The sequence below is a fragment of the Triticum urartu genome, chromosome 7A (genome assembly GCF_056163025.1).
Source record: "Triticum urartu cultivar PI428250 chromosome 7A, HENAU_Tu73, whole genome shotgun sequence".
Lineage (NCBI taxonomy): Eukaryota > Viridiplantae > Streptophyta > Magnoliopsida > Poales > Poaceae > Triticum > Triticum urartu.
The window spans coordinates 25,715,086-25,721,085 of record NC_141879.1 but is presented as its reverse complement, the minus strand read 5'-3'; positions in this window follow the sequence as shown (position 1 = coordinate 25,721,085).

Here is a 6,000-nt window from a genome sequence, read left to right as displayed (position 1 = left end):
GCGCTACTGCTAAACCATTCTCTTTTTTCCACTTTTTCATTTATTTTTCTTTACATTTTATTTTTTTCCTTTCACCTTTTTGTATTTCTTTCATTTTCATTTAATTTTCTATTTGTTTTCCATTTAATTTTATTTACTTTAGCAGTAGCGCCTCTCAGCATAAACGCGCTGCTACAAAGCAAATAGCGCTAGCGCGGCTCGGCAAAGATCGCTACTACTATGTGCAGGCTATCGGCTAAGCCGTGGGAATTTTAGTAGTAGCGCTTTTGTACTCGGGCGCGCTACTACTATAACTGTATCTGTAGCGCCGTTTACAACACCGCGCTGCTGCTAATTAGCACCAGCGTGCGTTTTTGGCCCGCGCTACTGCTAATGTTTTGTGCATAAGCTTTTCCCTAGTAGCGTTCGTTTGATATCCCTTTTTTGCGAAACACTGAAATAGGCAAAAAAACAATAATTCTGGGCTGGGCCTCCGGTTAATAGGTTAGTTCCAAAAATAATATAAAAGTGTAAAATAAAGCCCATTAACATCCAAAACAGAATATAATATAGGATGAAGCAATCAAAAATTATAGATATGTTGGAGACGTATCAAGCATCCCCAAGCTTAATTCCTGCTCGTCCTCGAGTAGGTAATGATAAAAACAGAATTTTTGATGCGGAATGCTACTTGGCATAATTTTTAATGTAATTCTCTTAATTGTGGTATGAATATTCAGTTCTGAAAGATTCAAGACAAAATTTTAATGTTGACATAAAAATAATAATACTTCAAGCATACTAACTAAGCAAGCATGTCTTCTCAAAATAACATGGCCAGAGAAAGTTATCCCTACAAAATCATATGATCTGGCTATGCTCTATCTTCACCACACAAAATATTTAAATCATGCACAACCACGAGGACAAGCCAAGCAATTGTTTCATACTTTTGGTGTTCTCAAACTTTTTCAATCTTCACGCAATACATGAGCGTGAGCCATGGATATAGCACTATATGTGGGATAGAATGGTGGTTGTGGAGAAGACAAAAAGGGAGAAGATAATCTCACATCAACTAGGCGTATCAACGGGCTATGGAGATGCCCATTAATAGGTATCAATGTGAGTGAGTAGGGATTGCCATGCAATGGATGCACTAGAGCTATAAGTATATGAAAGCTCAACAAAAGAAACTAAGTGGGTGTGCATCCAACTCGCTTGCTCACGAAGACCTAGGGCATTTTGAGGAAGCCCATCATCGGAATATACAAGCCAAGTTCAATAATGAAAAATTCCCACTAGTATATGAAAGTGATATCATAGGAGACTCTCTATCATGAAGATCATAGTGCTACTTTGAAGCACAAGTGTGGTAAAAGGATAATAACATTGTCCCTTCTCTCTTTTTCTCTCATTTTTTTATTTGGGCCTTTTCTCCCTTTTTTATGGCCTCTTTTGTTTCTTTATTTTTTTCGTCCGGTGTCTCATCACGACTTGTGAGGGAATCATAGTCTCCATCATCCTTTCCTCACCTTGGCCAATGCTCTAAAAATGATGATCATCACACTTTTATTTACTTACAACTCAACAATTACAACTCAATACTTAGAACAAAATAAGACTCTATGTGAATGCCTCCGGCGGTGTACCGGGATATGCAATGAATCAAGAGTGACATGTATGAAAGAATTATGAACGATGGCTTTGCCACAAATACGATATCAACAACATGATCATGCAAAGCAATATGACAATGATGGAGCGTGTCATAATAAATGGAACGGTGGTAAGTTGCATGGCAATATATCTCGGAATGGCTTTGGAAATGCCATGATAGGAAGGTATGGTATCTGTTTTCAGGAACGTATATGGTGGGTGTATGATACCGGCGAAAAGTGTGCGGTAATAGAGAGGCTAGCAATGGTGGAAGGAAGAGAGTGCGTATAATCCATGGACTCAACATTAGTCATAAAAAACTCATATACTTGTTGCAAATATCTACAAGTTATCAAAGCAAAGTATTACGCACATGCTCCTAGGGGGATAGATTGGTAGGAAAAGACCATCGCTCGTCCCCGACCGCCACTCATAAGGAATACAATCAATAAATAATCATGCTCCGACTTCATCACATAACGGTTCACCATACGTGCATTCTACGGGAATCGCAAACTTTAACACAAGTATTCCTCAAATCCACAACTACTCAACTAGCATGACTCTAATATCACTATCTTTATATCTCAAAACAATTATCAAGCATCCAACTTCTCATAGTATTCAACACACTCATAAGAAAAAAAAATCTTTACTAATCTTGAATGCCTATCATAATTAAAGAAAATTACCGCGCTGTTTTGTAGGACTCTCAAAATGATCTAAGTAAAGCATGAGAGAATAATAGTTTCTATAAAACAAATCCACCACCATTCTCTAAAATATATAAGTGAAGCACTAGAGCAAAACTATATAGCTCAAAAGATATAAGTGAAGCACATAGAGTATTCTAACAAAATTGAAAGTATGTGTGTCTCTCTCAAAAGGTGTGTACAGCAAGGATGATTGTGGTATACTAACAAATAAAGACTCAAATAATACAAGACGCTCCAAGAAAAACACATATCATGTGGTGAATAAAAATATAGCTCCAAGTAAAATTACCAATGGAAGTAGACGAAAGAGGGGATGCCTTCCCGGGCATCACCAAGCTTTGGCTTTTAGGTGTCCTTAGATTATCTTGGGGTGCCATGGGCATCCCCAAGCATAAGATCTTGCCACTCCATGTTTCATAATCCATCAAATCTTTTACCCAAAACTTGAAAACTTCACAACATAAAACTTAGCAGAAAATCTCATGAGCTCCGTTAGCGAAAGAAAACAAAACACCACTTTAAGGTACTGTAATGAGCTCATTCTTTATTTATATTGGTGTTAAACTACTCTATTCCAACTTATCTATGGTTTATAAACTATTTTACTAGCCATAGATTCATCAAAATAAGCAAACAACACACGAAAAACAGAATCTGTCAAAAACAGAACAGTCTGTTGTAATTTGTAACTAACGCAAACGTCTGGAACTCTAAAAATTCAGCCACAATATGAAGAAGTAAATAATTTGTTTATTGATCTGCTGCAATTGGAATCAATATCATATCACGTTCTGATAATTTTTAACAATTGTTTTCGTGAACAGAAAGTTTCTGGAATTTTCAGCAAGATCAAATAACTATCATCCAAGACGATCATATAACTTGGCACAAACACTAATTAAAACATAAAAAAAACCTAAACAGAGGCTAGATCAAATATTTGTTCCTAAACAGAAGCAAAAAGCAAAAAAACTAAAAATAAAATTGGGTTGCCTCCCAACAAGCGCTATCGTTTAACGCCCCTAGCTAGGCATAAAAGCAAGGATAGATCTAGGTATTGCCATCTCTGGAAGGCAATCCATAAGTGGCTCTCATAATAGATTCATAAGGTAATTTTATTTTCTTTCTATGAAAGTGTTCCATGCCTTTCCTTAACGGAAATTGGAGTCTAATATTCCCTTCCTTCATATCAATAATTGCACCAATCGTTCTAAGTAAAGGTCTACGAAGAATAATAGGACATGAAGGATTGCAATCTATATCAAGAACAATAAAATCTATGGGCACATAATTCCTATTTGCAACAATAAGAACATAATTAATTCTTCCCGTAGGTTTCTTAATGGTGGAATCCGCAAGGTGCAAGCTTAAAGAGACATCATCAAATTCATGGAATCCTAGCAAATCACACAAAGTTTTTGGAATCGTGGAAACACTAGCACCCAAATCACACAAAGCATAGCATTCATGATCCTTAATTTTAATTTTAATAGTAGGTTCCCACTCATCATAAAGTTTTCTAGGGATAGAAACTTCCAACTCAAGTTTTTTTTCATGAGATTGCATCAAAGCATCAACGATATGTTTAGTGAAAGCCTTATTTTGGTTATAAGCATGAGGAGAATTTAGCACGGATTGCAACAAGGAAAAACAATCCATCAAAGAGCAATTATCATAATTAAATTCCTTGAAATCCAAAATAGTGGGTTCATTGATACCTAAAGTTTTAACTTCTTCAATCTCACTTTTATCAATTTTAGCATCAAGATCTAAAAACTCCGAATTTTTGGAACGCCTTCTATGTAAAGGTGGATCATATTCAGTCCCATCATTATCAAGATTATATTGCAAAACAAAGATTTAATAGGGGACACATCAATAACTTTTAGATCTTCATCTTTATTCTCAAAATTTTCCGGCTTAGCGGCCATCTTATTAACTAAGGTGGCCTTCTTATCCGAGACTTCAGCTATTAATTTTTCGAGATGAGCAATCTGAGATTTCAAACCATAGAATTCCTTAGACATATCATTGAGGTCTTTATTCATATAACTCATAAAGCTTTTTTGTTCCTTAAGCTCGTTCCTAAAGAAATTATTATGCTCAAACTATAAAGTCATAAAACTCCTGACGTTGCTTTCGATCTCTTCTAACCTTTTAAGGTGAAGATCACAAAATCTAGGTAGAGCCATCGTGATAAGCAAGCAATCCAACACATGAGCAAACAAGAAGCAAGCAAAAAAAGGTGAACGGAAAAGAGAGGGCGAATAAAACAGCAAGGGTGAAGTTGGGGAGAGGAAAGCGAGAGGCAAATGGCAAATACTTTAATGCGGTAGATAAGAGTTTGTGATGGGTACTTGGTATGTTTGACTTTTGCGTAGACTCCCTGGCAACGGCGCCAGAAAACGCACATTGGTGGGAGTCAAATCTTTACTTGACTTGGCGTGAGCCTCCCCGGCAACGGCGCCAGAAATCGCACGTTGGCGGGAGTCAAATCTTTACTTGACTTGGCGTGATCCTCCCCGGCAACGGCGCCAGAAATCCTTCTTGCTACCTCTTGAGCACTGCGTTGGTTTTCCCTTGAATAGGAAAGGGTGATGCAGTAAAGCAGCGTAAGTATTTCCCTCAGTTTTTGAGAACCAAGGTATCAATCCAGTAGGAGGCCACGCACGAGTCCCTCGCACCTACACAAACAAATAAAAACCTCGCAACCAACGCAATAAAGGGGTTGTCAATCCCATCACGATCACTTACGAAAGTGAGATCTGATAGATATGATAAGATAATATTTTTGGTATTTTTATGATAAAGACTAAAAGTAAAGAAAGCAAAATAAACGGCGCCAGAAATAATTAACTAGTTGACGGGAGATTAATATTATGGAAAATAGACCCGGGGGCCATAGGTTTCACTAGTGGCTTCTCTCGAGAGCATAAGTATTACGGTGGGTGAACAAATTACTGTTGAGCAATTGATAGAACTGAGCATAGTTATGAGAATATCTAGGTATGATCATGTATATAGGCATCACATCCGAGACAACTAGACCGACTCCTGCCTGCATCTACTACTATTACTCCACACATCGACCGCTATCCAGCATGCATCTAGAGTATTAAGTTCATAAGAACGGAGTAACGCTTTAAGCAAGATGACATGATGTGAAGGGATAAACTCATGCAATATGATATAAACCTCATCTTGTTATCCTTGATGGCAACAATACAATACGTGCCTTGTTGCCCCTACTGTCACTGGGAAAGGACACCGCAAGATTGAACCCAAAGCTAAGCACTTCTCCCGTTGCAAGAAAGATCAATCTAGTAGGCCAAACCAAACTGATAATTTGAAGAGACTTGCAAACATAACCAATCATACATAAAAGAATTCAGAGAAGATTCAAATATTGTTCATAGATAAACTTGATCATAAACACACAATTCATCGGTCCCAACAAACACACCGCAAAAGAAGATTACATCGAATAGATCTCCACGAGAATCGTGGAGAACTTTGTATTCGGATCCAAAGAGAGAGAAGAAGCCATCTAGCTAATAACTATGGACCCGAAGGTCTGAGGTAAACTACTCACACATAATGGAGAGGCTATGGTGTTGATGTAGAAGCCCTCCGTGATCAATGCCCC